Source organism: Artemia sp. Qi Xiang Cuo, chromosome 20 (genome assembly GCF_049724085.1).
Source record: "Artemia sp. Qi Xiang Cuo chromosome 20, ASM4972408v1, whole genome shotgun sequence".
Lineage (NCBI taxonomy): Eukaryota > Metazoa > Arthropoda > Branchiopoda > Anostraca > Artemiidae > Artemia > Artemia sp. Qi Xiang Cuo.
The window spans coordinates 20,594,347-20,609,259 of NC_142813.1; positions in this window are offsets into that span (position 1 = coordinate 20,594,347).

Here is a 14,913-nt window from a genome sequence, read left to right on the forward strand (position 1 = left end):
TTGCTTTTATTTGATACTATTAACGTCTAACTTCAGTAGGTTTTTTTATTTTTGTTTTTGTTTTTCTAATTTTTGTAAAAGGACTTTTGAAATTATTGAAGGTGTAATGAGTATTTTTGAAAAGATCCTCATAAGATTGCTTTTATTAGATACTATTGACGTCGTACTTAAGTAGTTTTTTTTATTTATTTTTTTCTTTTCTATGTCTAGTACAATGAAGTTTGAAATTATTGAAGGTATAATCAGTATTTTTTAAAAAGATCCTGATAAGCTTGATTTTAATTGATACTATTAACGTCTTACTTCAGTGGTAGTTTGTTTTATTTCTGTTTTTATTTTTCTAATTTTTGTACAATGACTTTTGAAACTATTGAAGGTGTAATGAGTATTTTTGAAAAGATCCTCATAAGCTTGCTTTTATTGGATACTATTGACGTCTTATTTCAGTAGTTTGTTTTATTTCTTTTTTTATTTTATATTTTTTCTTCAAGGAATTTTGAAATTATTGAAGGTACAATTAGTATTTTTTAAAATCCTCATAAGCCTGCTTTTATTAGATATTATTGACGTCTTACTTCAGTAGTGTGTTTTATTTATTTTGTTATTTTTATATGTTTCGTACACTTACTTGATCTTATTTTATTCATAATCAGTATTTTTGAAAAGATACTGATAATCTTGCTTTTTGTCTATACTATTGACTTCTTGATTCAGTAGTTTGTTTTATTTATTTTTATGTTTTTATAATTTTTTTACAAGGAAATTTTAAATTATTTAATTTATGATAATTATTTTTTAAAAATATACTCATAATATTTCTTTAATTAGATACTTTTTACGTCGTATTTCAGTGGTCGTTTTTTTTATTTCTGTTTTTATTTTTCAATTGTTTGTACAGTGACTTTTGAAATTATTGAAGGTTTAATTAATATTTTTTAAAAATATCCTAATGAGCTTGCTTTTATTGTATAATATTTACGTCTTACTTCAGTGGTAGTTTGTTTTATTTTTGTTTTTGTTTTTCTAATTTTTGTACAATGACTTTTGAAATTATTGAATGTATAATCAGTATTTTTTAAAAGATCCTCATAAGCTTTTTTACTCGATATTATTGATGTGTTACTTCAGTAATTTGTTTTATTTCTTTTTTTATTTTCTATTTTTTGTACAAGAACTTTTGAAATTATTGAATGTATAATCAGTATTTTTTAAAAAGATCCTGATAAGCTTGCTTTTATTGGATACTATTAACGTTTTACTTCAGTGGTAGTTTGTTTTATTTCTGTTTTTATTTTTCTAATTTTTGTACAAGGACTTTTGAAAGTATTGGAGGTGTAGTGAGTATGTTTGAAAAGATCCTTATAAGCTTGCTTTTATTAGATACTATTGACGTCTTACTTCAGTAGTTTTTTTTTTTTCTTTTTTTATTTTCTAGTTTTTGTACAATGACTTTTTAAATTATTGAAGATATAATCAGTATTTTTTAAAAAGATCCTCATAAGCTTGCTTTTATTGGATACTATTGACGTCTTACTTCAGTAGTTTGTTTTATTTCTTGTGTTATTTTCTAATTTTTGTACAAGGACTTTTGAAATTATTGAAGGTGTAATGCTTTCATTAGATACTATTGACGTCTTACTTCAGTAGTTTGTTTTATTTCTTTTTTAATTTTCTATGTTTTGTACAATGACTTTTGAAATTATTGAAGGTATATTCAGTATTTTATAAAAAAAAATCCTCATAAGCTTGATGTTATTTGATACTATTGACGTCTTACTTAAATGGTAGTTTATTTTATTTCTGTTTTTATTTTTCAAATTTTTTTACAATTAATTTTTAAATCATTGAAGGTGTAATGAGTATTTTTTAAAAGATCCTCATAAGCTTTATTTTATTAGATACTATTGACGTCTTACTTCAGTAGTTTGTTTTATTTCTTTTTTTATTTTCTATGTTTCGTAAAAGGACTTTTGAAATTATTGAAGGTATAATCAGTCTTTTTAAAAAGACGCTGATAAGCTTGATTTTATTATATAATATTAACGTCTTACTTCAGTGGTAGTTTGTTTTATTTCTGTTTTTATTTTTCTAATTTTTTTACAATGACTTTTGAAATTATTGAAGGTGTAATGAGTATTTTTGAAAAGATCCTCATAAGCTTGCTTTTATTAGATACTATTGACGTCTTACTTCATTAGTTTTTTTTATTTCTTGTGTCATTTTGTATGTTTTGTACAAGGACTTTTGAAATTATTGAAGATATAATCAGTATTTTTTAAAAAGATCCTCATAAGCTTGCTTTTATTGGATAGTATTGACGTCTTACTTCAGTAGTTTGTTTTATTTCTTGTGTTATTTTCTAATTTTTGTACAAGGACTTTTGAAATTATTGAAGGTGTAATGCTTTCATTAGATACTATTGACGTCTTACTTCAGTAGTTCGTTTTATTTCTTTTTTTATTTTCTATGTTTTGTACAAGGACTTCTAAAATTATTGAAGGTATAATAAGTATTTTATAAAAAAAATCCTCATAAGCTTGCTTTTATTGGATACTTTTGACGTCTTATTTAAGTGGTAGTTTGTTTTATTTCTGTTTTTATTTTTCTAATTTTTGTACAATGACTTTTGAAATTATTGAAGGTGTAATGAGTATTTTTGAAAAGATCCTCATAAGCTTGCTTTTATTAGATACTATTGACGTATTACTTCAGTAGTTTGTTTAATTTTTTCTTCTATGTTTCTTACAATGACTTTTGAAATTATTTAAGGTATAATCAGTATTTTTTAAAAAGGTCCTGATAAGATTGCTTTTATTGTATACTATTAACGTCATACTTCAGTGGTAGTTTGTTTTATTTCTGTTTTTATTTTTATATTTTTTTTTAAATTAATTTTTAAATTATATATTGTATAATCATTATTTTTAAAAATACCCTCATAAGCTTGATTTTATTAGAGACTATTGACGTCGTAATTAATTAGTTTGATTTTTTTCTTTTTTATTTTATATTTTTTGTAATATGACTTTTTAAATTACTTAATTTATAATCATTATTTTTTAAAAATACCCTCATAAGCTTGATTTTATTATATACTATTGACGTCTTACTTCAGTGGTAGTTTGTTTTATTTCTGTTTTTATTTTTCTACGTTTTGGATAAGGACTTTTGAGACTATTGAAGATATCATTATTTTTTAAAAGTTCCTCTTAAGCTTGCTTTTATTCGATACTATTGAAGTCTTAGTTCAGTAATTTGTTTTATTTCTTTTTTTATTTTCTATGTTTACTAAAAGGACTTTTGAAATTATTGAAGTTATAATAAGTCTTTTTAAAAATATCCTGATAAGCTTTATTTTATTAGATACTATTAACGTCTTACTTCAGTGGTAGTTTGTTTTTTTTCTGTTTTTATTTTTCTAATTTTTTTACAATGACTTTTGAAATTATTGATGGTGTAATCATAATTTTTGAAAAGATCCTAATAAGCTTGATTTTATTAGATACTATTGACGTCTTAATTCAGTAGTTTGTTTTATTTCTTTTTTTATTTTCTATGTTTCGTACAATGACTTGAAATTATTGAAGGCACAATCAGTATTTTTTAAAAAAATCATGATAAGATTGCTTTTATTGGATAATATTAACGTCATACTTCAGTGGTAGTTTGTTTTATTTCTGTTTTTATTTTTCTAATTTTAGTACAATGACTTTTTAAATTATTGAAGGTATAGTCAGTATGTTTGAAAAGATCCTTATAAGCTTGCTTTTATTCCATATTATTGACGTCTTATTTCAGTAGTTTTTTTTTTCTATTTTTATTTTTCTAGGTTTTGTACAATGACTTTTGAAATTATTGAATGTTTAATCATTATTTTTTAAAAAGATCTTCATAAGCTTGCTTTTATTCGATAGTATTGACGTCTTACTTCAGTGGTAGATTGTTTTATTTCTGTTTTTATTTTTCTAATTTTTGTACAATGACTTTTTAAATTATTGAAGGTATAATCAGTATTTTTGAAAATATCCTTATAAGCTTGTTTTTATTAGATGCTATTGACGTCTTACTTCAGTAGTTTGTTTTATTTCTTTTTTTATTTTCTATGTTTCGTACAAGGACTTTTGAAATTATTGAAGGTATAATGAGTATTTTTTAAAAAGATCCTCATAAGCTTGCTTTTGTTGGATAGTATAAACGTCTTACTTCAGTGGTAGTTTGTTTTATTTCTGTTTTTGTTTTTCTAATTTTTTTACAATGACTTTTGAAATTATTGAAGTTGTAATGAGTATTTTTGAAAATATCCTCATAAGCTTGCTTTTATTAGATACTATTGATGTCTTACTTCAGTAGTTTGTTTTATTTCTTTTTTTATTTTCTATGTTTCGTACAAGTGTAGCAATAATAGATTGTTGTTATTACGGGTTGTGATAGAAAAATTGGTATTTGAATTAAACGTATTCTTATTAATCAAAAATAAAACCCGACTTTCTCAATAAGTCAGATATGAATGGCATAGGTTTATTTCCATATTGTTATTTCTTATATTTGAACCGGAAGCCGTAATTTCTCTAATATACATATTAATCGAATTGTATTTTAATGCTGATTTTGAATATCTTTGAATTATTTCATTTAATTTAATCCATCAAAAGTTACGAGGAATTAAGAATTATTGAACTAGAAATACTGACGTCTCAGAGCTTTGTTCCCGCGGTGCAATTAGATCTGTCTTCAAAGACACGAATACCTATAGGCTAACAGGGGTTAGAAACTTTTCCTAAATTGTGGCGATGACAACTTTTGGTGTTTGTGGGGATGAAAAACGTGGCTTCATCTTCTCGGGCTATCTGGAGATCTGATTCCCTTGGGAGCATTTACCTTGGAGACTTACGAACTAATTATCCATATTAAGCTAGATCCAGACATATAAAATGAAATAAACACAGATAAAAAAGACAATAGATTTATTGACTTACATATTCGGGTGCACAGTAGTGAGTCACTTCAAACGACAACAATGGTGACTAAGATATAACATGAAAGAGTTGCAAAGGTCAAAAAATTCTATCTGAATTTTCATGATACTGACTTACAATTAAAATTAAAAAGCACATCTACCCCACTACCAAACGCAGTTCTTTCGTCCTGCGCTGTAAGGACCGGCTTGCCATTGGCTCACGTGGCACAAGGACGCGAATCCTCGTCCAATAATCTCTTTTAAATATTTTTGATGATTCAAGCATTCACACGGCTTTTTGCCATTTAAACTTCTTAGAAATATTGTGCATATCATTTTTTGCTACTAATTATCTTAGTGAAATTCAAACGACTAGCGTCGTTGTTTGACTGAAGCTAGAATGCAATTTATCTTTTTGCTGATTAAAAATTTAGACTCTTGGAAGCGGTATTTGAACTCAATTAGGGGACGTTTAATTTCTGCCCGAATCATCTTTAGAAGGAAAGAATCTTGTATTTTAAATATATCGCCTTTTACTCCTGGTACACATCACCCTTCCCATCAATTAATGACGTCCCGTCATTAGTAACTGCTTATTAGGAGTGCTTAAAATTTTTCAATTGTTTTTCTTATTTTATTCTACATCCCTATCTAAAATTCATCTACCGGACTAAGATTACTTATGGTTCTAGTTTAGCTACTATACTAAGGATTTTTTTTTCTATATCTAGGACTGATTACTTTTACATTTCCAACAAAGTTGGGGCTATTCCACTTTTACATTAGTTTTTTTTTTATTTTGCTGTATATATGACGTACTACATTATATCTACACAAAGTTAAACTAATACCATGATAACATTAAACCCAGTTCTACTTGTGATGCATATATCAATGATTTATGATATACAGTATTCGCATGATCATATTCACTGATAACATTTTAGTGCGTTTACGATAGGGATTTTTGAATTGTCCAAGTTATTGGGAAGTAACACATGTAGCTTCACATCTATTCATCACCTTTCGTGTCCTTAGTTTACTACACCCTTCTGTTTTAAATTATTTTCCTTCACTCTTTTTGTCTTGGCAAGAATTTTGAAGCATTTACGTTATGGTTTCTTCATGGAACAGTTCGAGTCTAGTTGTCTTTACACTGTAAGTTTTCCCTAATAGTCAACTGGGAAATGACCGTTAAATATCGTTCTAATAGTCAACTGGGAAATGATGCTTCCCACTACAGGTGTTGGTGTTTTTTCTTCTCAGCATATCATTTTTAAGATTTTTTGAGGCACATAGAGGATGTATTCTCGCGTAAAATTGTTCATTTGTGCCTTTTGAAACGGGTTGTCGTCATACTTTAGTGACTCTTTTAATATATTGTCTTTAAGTTCAACTTCAAATATCTTCAAATATCATTTAACTTTAAATATCGTTAAATACCGTTTATCTTGTACTGCTCGATTGTGTTCTCAGAATTAAACTTCAAATTGTCTTTAATTTCGGCTTCAAATCTTCAAATGTCTTTAAATGTCATTTAACTTCAAAAATCGTTTGTCGTGTGCTGATCGATGGGGTTCTCAGAATTAAACTTCAAATTGTCTTTAATTTCGGCTTCAAATATCTTCAAATGTCTTTAAGTATCATTTAACTTCAAATATCGTTAAATATCGTTTAGTTTCAAATATCATCACTATAATGTCAAATTATTCTGGGGTCCATAGTGAGTATCAACAGCGATATCTACGTATTTATATCTTGTACTGACCGATGGGTTTCTCAGCGTTTATGTGATTATATAGTTCGTTAAAGCACTTGATACTGAGGTTCAAATATAGTCTTACCTGATACGTAATATGGTTCATAGTCGAAGAAACAACGATCAAGGGTAACTGTTGTTCTCGTAGATGAAGTTGGGAAGAAAGTTGCCTGGAGTTATGGTGAGTACTCTTCGTTGGTTGAGATATGATGGAAATAGATGCTACTGGGTTGTATCTGTACTGGGCAGCTCATTGTAATGCTCAATAGCCAATTTGCCATTTACTTCCTGTAATAAAAATAACGCGGCAGAATCACAAGTTCTTTGTAATAAATACACATACAATAATTCAGGCATTAATTGGGTTATAATTGTTCCCATTGGGAAGTTCAATACATAGAAGTTTCTTATAAAATATTTATTCTAAAACTTTAAGTATGGTCTCTTATTATACTTTTTAATATATACTACAACATACACTTTATTTTAACTTCTTTTAACACTTAGTTAATTTTACAATAGATTTAAAATAACATTTAAACAGAGTTTATGCTACATGATTAATTTTTGAGGTCTAATTTTACAACTTTTTTCATGCCTGCATTGTTCACGCAAGTCCATGGTGTTTAAGAAACGCATGTTGCAGCGTCATAACCACACGGTTTTACGCAAACGATACTACAATGAGGGAACAAGACATAACATGGACGAAAGGAGACCTCTCTACCCACTCGTCTTCTAATTTCTTCCCTATTTCTAGGCTTAGACGTTCTCATGGGGTTCCGGGTTTAACGGCTGAAATGCAGAGGTTCTTAGTCTCAGGATTTTTCCGCAATTGCCAGTCAACATTGGTGCCTGATATTCGCCTTTCGAATAAGGTAATTAGATGCAGGATTCCAAGCCTGCCCGCGTAGATTCCAGGTGATGCTTGGCAAAGAATATAAGCATAATGAAGAACTGACATTAATATTTTTTTAGAAGGTTAGTGTTTGAGCAAATCTTTCGGCACTAAATAAATAAATATGATATATCTATGTCATATAAAATAAAACAACTATAAACTGCACTAAGACAAAGTATTTCATATAATTAGACGTTTCTGTACTGATAATTTCTTGTTTTGGATACTATCCATCTTAGTTAGGGCATGGGTCGAATTTTTTTTTTTTTTTATAGAAAATTCGAGGGGACCTGAGTCAGTATAGGTAAGATATAACGTGACTGACTTGCGAAAATATGTCAAAAAATTAGAGCACAAGATATGTCAATAAGATTAAAGAACATTTTTGTCACAGAACTATAGAACAGTGATCTCTCTGTTATTGTATACGTCATAGATATAAACTAATGAAAATAAATTTTTCGCCAAGGAGCTAAAGACATTAATGTCTCTGTTTCTCTTTGGAAGTAATGTTTAACACAGAGCTGTAGGACAGCATACGTCATGGATATAATATAATGAAATTAAAAAGCTTTTCTATTTTTTTTTGCCTCGGAGCTATAAGAAAGTAAACTCTCTGTTTCTCTTTCAAAGCATTCTGATCCAAAAAATGAAAACTTAACTAGCTCACAGAAGTTTCTATTCAACCTTTAAGTATTGTTTTGACTGGCCCTGATTGGCATAAAAATACTAATTTCTTACACTTGAAGGACTGAGGAATATCCCTTCCTACGGTCGTTTACACAAAAAAATTACAAAATCAATCATGGGCCTTGAGTTCCTCCCCGGGCATCCCACAAGACGTGGTCCAACACCACTTGTCGTTCTCAGTCGACCACGAGCTTCCTACCTTTGGTTATTTTCTGTTCCAAACTTTCTCTCTGATCACTAGTGTTTTGACATTACTCGTATTATTTTTTTTTCATTAATATTGACTAGGTTAACTTTACTTGCACACTTTTAAATTTATTATGGTGTTAAATTTAAAATAGTTGAAATTTGTCTTTACATTAATTAGGGATATTTCCATCTGTCAGGTTTTTTAACAATTCTACCTGACTGTGTCATTATTTTCTCCTCTGTTTCTTGCGGTTTTCTCTTTTTCGGGTTGTCTAGCCAAATAAGGTCAAACTTTTTGTATTGTTTTTTCAAAAATTCTTGCCCTTTTAATTTCATTTGTTTCCCGTGTACGGCTGCTGAGGTCGGTCTTGATTTCCCTATTTCTTTAGCTACTATTTGGTCTGATTCGCCGTCAGATTCTTCGGAACTGGTTCCCGACGAATCCGAATTGGAACTTTTAGAGGTGGCACTTTTTGTGGTATCACCTGCCATTCCTTCGTAAATTTCTACTCCCCTGGAAGTAGAAGGTTTATTCCCTAAGTCCTCGTTTTGAGTTTTCAACTCGGGAGACTTGAAAGATTCTTCGAGGGCTTTGGGAGGAATCAATAGTTTTTGCGGGGTTCCTCCATTAATTGAATGCCATGTCCTCAGGGGGATGGGGCATTTTTTGCACTAGGGCTTTCCTCCATGAAGTCCACTTTTTAGGTTTGACCTTGGACACAGTTATATCAGGATATTGATCTTGCTGGTCATCCTTTGGAGTTTTATTCCCGGGCAATGTACTTTGACTCGTACTTATGGGAAAATTTATGAAATCCATAGCTTCTCGCAAATTTGTTTTAGTTAAATCTTTGGGAGGGGTTTTCTTTACAGTAATACCGGGGGTTTCTACAGCTCTGTTTAATTCTTCCTGTAAAGACAGGGGCCTTTCTATCTGTGTTGCAGGGGAAACCATATCGTCTGGAAATCTTTTGGGGGACATGGGGTCGAAATTCTATCGGGGAAAAATTGGGTTTTTGGAGATATTGTATAATCTAAATCTCCTACGTTCGCCGATGAATAGATTTTTGGGGTTTTTGTCTTTTTTTATTTTTACTGATATCTGGGATTTTTTTTCTGGAACAACTAGATTTTTCATTGCTAAAAATTATTCAAAGTTTTGTTAATCACTGTCATTTTCAAAATAATCTTGTTTAAAATTGAAAGGTTTTAGCTCTACCAATCTTGACCTAGAGAGCTCATTTTCCGAATCTGACGAATCAGTAGAAGAGGGATGTGACACCAATTTCTCTGGAAATTTGGCTGTTTTTATTCGGCTAACATGCTCTTTGTAAGTTCTTCCACTATCGGGGTTTTCCATTTTAAAGGTATATTCATTATCGTACTTTTTGACTATTCTGTACGGTCCAGAATATTTGTTGGAAAGTTTTTTTCCTTCCGTTTTCGCCTCGTTCTTTAGGTAAACGAAGTCTCCTACTTTGAAATCTATATTCCCCTTAACTTTGGGTTGGTTTCTTAGCTCTTGGTTTATTTTACATTTTTACAGCTCTTGCCTAACTATTTTATAAGTTTTCCTCATTCTATTTATGAATTCCTGTTTATAAGCTTCTGAGCTATTATAATGCTGACGAAATTCAATAATTTCATCATATGGGACTTTAAAATCTCGACCAAAAAGTAAATAAAATGGATTTACTTTGGTTGTTTCGGAATAAGCAGTGTTGATTACGTTAGTTCAGCAAGGTAGGAATTTATCCCAGTCACCCCTATTGTCTGTCGTATAAATATTTAGAACATTCAAAAATATTTTATGTCTGTTTTCTATTTTGAAATTGGCTTGTTGATGGTACGGTCCAGTTACTATTTTCCCTATATTAAGAAAACTCATTAAATCTTTTGTTACTTTCGCAACAAAATTGCTCCCGTTGTCGCTCAAAATTCTATTTGGAATGCCAAATTGTAAAAATAATTTTGCTAATGCCTTACTTGTGGCATAAGCACCTTGATTTTTTAATGCTTTTGCAAAAGTAAATCCGGAAAAATGATCTATAACCGAAACAATACAAGCATTACCTCTGCTAGAAACAGGTAAGCCTCCACTTGTACCGTATAGGTCAAATGAGATAATATCGAAGGGGTGCTTTGCTACCGGGACCGTTCCCAACGGAGGATTTGGATAAGCTGGGGTGATTTTTCTCAAGTTACATGCTTCGCATGTACTTACAAATTCTTTAAGTTTTGTCAGTGCAGATTGTGCGTAAAAGTATTGTTTTAATTTATGGAACGTTTTCATAACTCCTAAATGTCCACCTGTGTCCGAATGAAAATATTCAAACGCAGGCCCTATCAATTTTTGTTGTAACACAGGTATTATCAAGGTTTGGTTTCTATTTGTCTCAGCAGTCACAATTCTACACAGTATTTCTTCATCAAGGTCGTAGTAAAAATTATCTATCTCTTTTCTAAGAATTTTGAATTTATCCGGTAACGCCTTATCATTCACAAAAAATCAACTAGTGCTACACACATTTCGTCCTTTTTTTGCTTTCTTTTTATATTTTCCAAAGACAAGGGATATTTTCTTTTACTGCGTCTTTGACTTTGTTTTTCTTACATCCATGTTTGCTCTTAGCAGTTATGGCGTTAACTTCATTTTCTTCAGCTTCCGACGGAATATTTTATGGGTACCTACTTAAAAAGTCGCAAGCTGCATTTTGTTGCCCTTTTAAATGTTCAAATTCGTAATATAGGTCTTGGATTTTCATAATCCATCTAGCTAGAATGCCCGTGGGGTTTTTAAATGTGCGCAGGTACTGCAAGCTTTTATGGTCTGATCGTAATATAAATTTTCTACCAATTAAATAATGTCTAAATTTGTCCAAGTGGTAGATAATAGATAATAATCCTAAGTTCATGGTTGAATAACTTCTCTTTGCCTTATGATAGAGTTTTACTTAAGTAGCATATGAATTCTTTAAATTTTCTGGGTTTTCCCAGGGGAGGGTTAAGGTCTTCCACCGGGATTTTTTGCTAGGGAATTGTACAAATGCCTTTTGAACTAGCATCTGTGGTAACGATGAATTTTCCGTTTTTGAAATCAGGGAGTGATAAAATTGGTACAGAAGTGAGTGCCTTTTTAAGATGGTCTAGGGAAGTTTGAGCTTCCTGGGACCAGGTAACATTATGGGAGTTTCCTTTGGTTAATTCCGTGAGGGGTTTCACAATTTGGGCATAATTGCGTACGAATTTTCTAAAGTAGCCAGTAAGGCCTAAAATTCCCCTTAATATTTTCATAGTTCTGGGGGGCTTGAGGTTTTCAACACATTTTATTTTATCAGGGTCTGGGGATATCTCTCCCTGGGTTACTACTACTCCTAAGAATTTAATCTTAGATTGAAATAAATTTACTTTCTCAGGCCAGCATTTTAAATTGCCTTGCCTGAACTTCTCGAACACCTTAGCTAAAGTTGCTAAGTGTTGCTCAGTGCTTTCTCCCACGCATATAATATCATCAACAAGATGAATTATATTCTTTAATCCACTTAACAGGTGCAATAGGGGTCTACATAGCGCACTTGAACTTGTTTTAAGCCCAAATGGTACTCTCAAGTATTCATAAGAACCATATTCGGATGCAGAAAATGCAGTTTTATGGACACCCTTTTCGGCTATTTTCACTTGATGGTAGCCTCGGGTAAGGTCCGAAGAAGTAAAAATCTTGTTTTTGCTTGAAATTGAGTCTAGGATTTCATCCATTCTTGGTAGAAGAAATTTATCGCTAACTACTTGTTTGTTGAGGGCTCTATAGTCTACTACGAGTCTAATATCTCCATTCTTTTTTGGTACTAAGATCACTGGTGCGCTATACGGACTTATACTTGGGCGTATAATTTCATTTTTTTCTAATTCGTGGATTTTATTTTTTAACCACTTTTTGTGCTTATATGGCACACGATATGGCTGTTTTGCAACGGGATTACCGGTCGTTAAAATTTAATTCTCGTGAAAATGAATCATCCCGCTATAATAATCGCATGCAGAAAATAAATACTTAAATTTCCATAATAATTAGCATAGTTTTTTCTTAAGTTCAATATCCGTAATATAATCCATATTAAATTTGTTTAAAAATTGCGATTTAGTCAAGGGGTATTCGTTATTTGAAGTTTCAATACCGTTAACTAGGTTTCTTTTAGAATTTTCCCATCTATTTAAATCATTTTCCGTTAAAACCTGGATTTGGACTAAACAAGTCCCCTTGTTAATTGTAACTGTATCATTTTCATGGTTATTATTGGTTACCCAAATAAAAACTTCCCCTTTGTCATAAGATATAATCTGTTCCTCGCATAACAGATTTTCGGGTATTTCAGACGGTGTCGCAAACCATATTTCTGATTTGCTAATTACTGGCTCAGTCATCTGTGATATTTGGACTTTTGCATCGTTTTGGGAGGAATTTTTGTTTTCCTTATCGCAAATTCGTAATATTTTTCTTCATTTTAATTGTTTATTAGATTCATACAGGCGCTATGCTAAGCCATTGCGGCATCTTGCGGCGTCATGTTGGGTTTAATTATGTTCTTCCATAATTCCGCTATTTTTTTAATTTCATTTGATCTGTACTGTCGCATATTTCCTATTTTTATTTTCGCAGCTTCAATACTGTTATTATTTAAATATACTTCATTTCTGCGATATCCCTCAGGGTAATTGAATAAATTTCCAATTATGCCATGCCTTTGCGAGACATGAGGTTCAAAATACTTCGACATTTTACCACTAGAAATTTTGTTTACTGTTATGTTGTCTTCGTAACCTCTGTTACGATTTCTTAAGGTACAAATTTCTTCCCCTACCTTAGCTAGGTAAATAAGTTTCTCGTTGGCTACGTCTAATAGTATTCTATTAGACCTTAGAAAATTTGCCCCTATAATAGCTTCATATGGGAAATTATCACATATAATAAAATGTGTCATGAATGTTCTATTGTCTCTTTTTTTACGTTTAGGCAAATTGACCCTTTTCCATTTAATTTATGACCTGTAACACTTGTTAAATTGGGATTATTAGGGTTCCTTTGTTACCTAATTTGCAAAGGCAACATATTAAATACGCAAGTGTTAATGATATTTACAGTAGCTCCGCTGTTAATTAAGACCGTAAAGTAAACGTTTTCTGCACAAAAATCATTAAATATAGATAACTTGTTATTAATATCACTACAACAAGGCACTAATATTGTCTTGGACCTATTAAATATTCCTGGCACCCTCTGGGTCCAATTTATGTTTCTGAGGGGCCCGACACGTTTCCCTGAGGATTTTTTTTCATGTGTTGGTGCCCGTAATAGATATTCAGACGTATTGGGTTCCGTAGGCATATTTAAAGGATTTACTTCTGTCTGTCTTCTCCATGTATTATTATGGTAACGTGGATGTCTCGTGTCAGTGCCGTTTGCAGGCGTTGACTGCCAATACCGTTGGCTTACGAAATTTTCATTTCTTGTTGGCAAATTTTCGTGATTTCTATATGGCATTCTTGCATTATATTGGCTTTGGCGGGTATTTGGGTTTTCAAATTGGTAATTAATTTGTCTATTGGGGGAGGGTTATAAAAATTTGGTTGGTACGCATTATAAGGTATTGATTGGCGCAATCCCCCTGGCTATAGCCTATTGCACGACCGGTGCTAAAATTTGTTCTTCTGAACATATTGTTGAAGTAATTTTGCGTATTACCGACAGCATTTCTTGGTATGGGATTGGGGACATAGTGGCACTCTCTCGCTATGTGGCCAACACGATTACAATTATAACACCTCATTATTGTAAGGTTAATGGGCTAAAAACTTACTGTTTTCTGCCTCGTGGGTTCTGGCGTTTTGTTTGTTTTTGTCACTGGGGAGTCATCCCTTGAAAAGAAATTGGGGGGTGCCTGATCGCCCTTGAAGATTATGTTCACGTTTAGAATCGCCTAGGCTATTTATTTTTGCTTTACTATGATTAGCAACCATTTTATCGACTTTGATTAGTCGCTCTACCTCTTGGACTGCGAGATCCAGCGTCTGAATATTTTTGGATATTACTACCCTATATAGTTTTGGGGGTAGCCCTTGCAAAAAAGTGTTTCGTATGACTTTTTCATACAGTTGCCCAGAACCAGTCCTTTATTTTTCTTTTAGGGTGATGTATATATTGGCAAGATAGTTGCTTATATTCTTTGAAACAACAAACTTCGCTGATCTATAAATTAATTTCTTTATATAACCGGTTTCTATAAATCTCTCTTTGAATTTTTTTAACAATTTATCAAACGTAGTTATTGGCAAGTTGTCGTCATTGCCTATAGTATGTTTGACCTGTTTTAGAAAGGTTAAGGCCTGGCCTCTTAATCGTAGAAGCAGCATGTCTTTTAA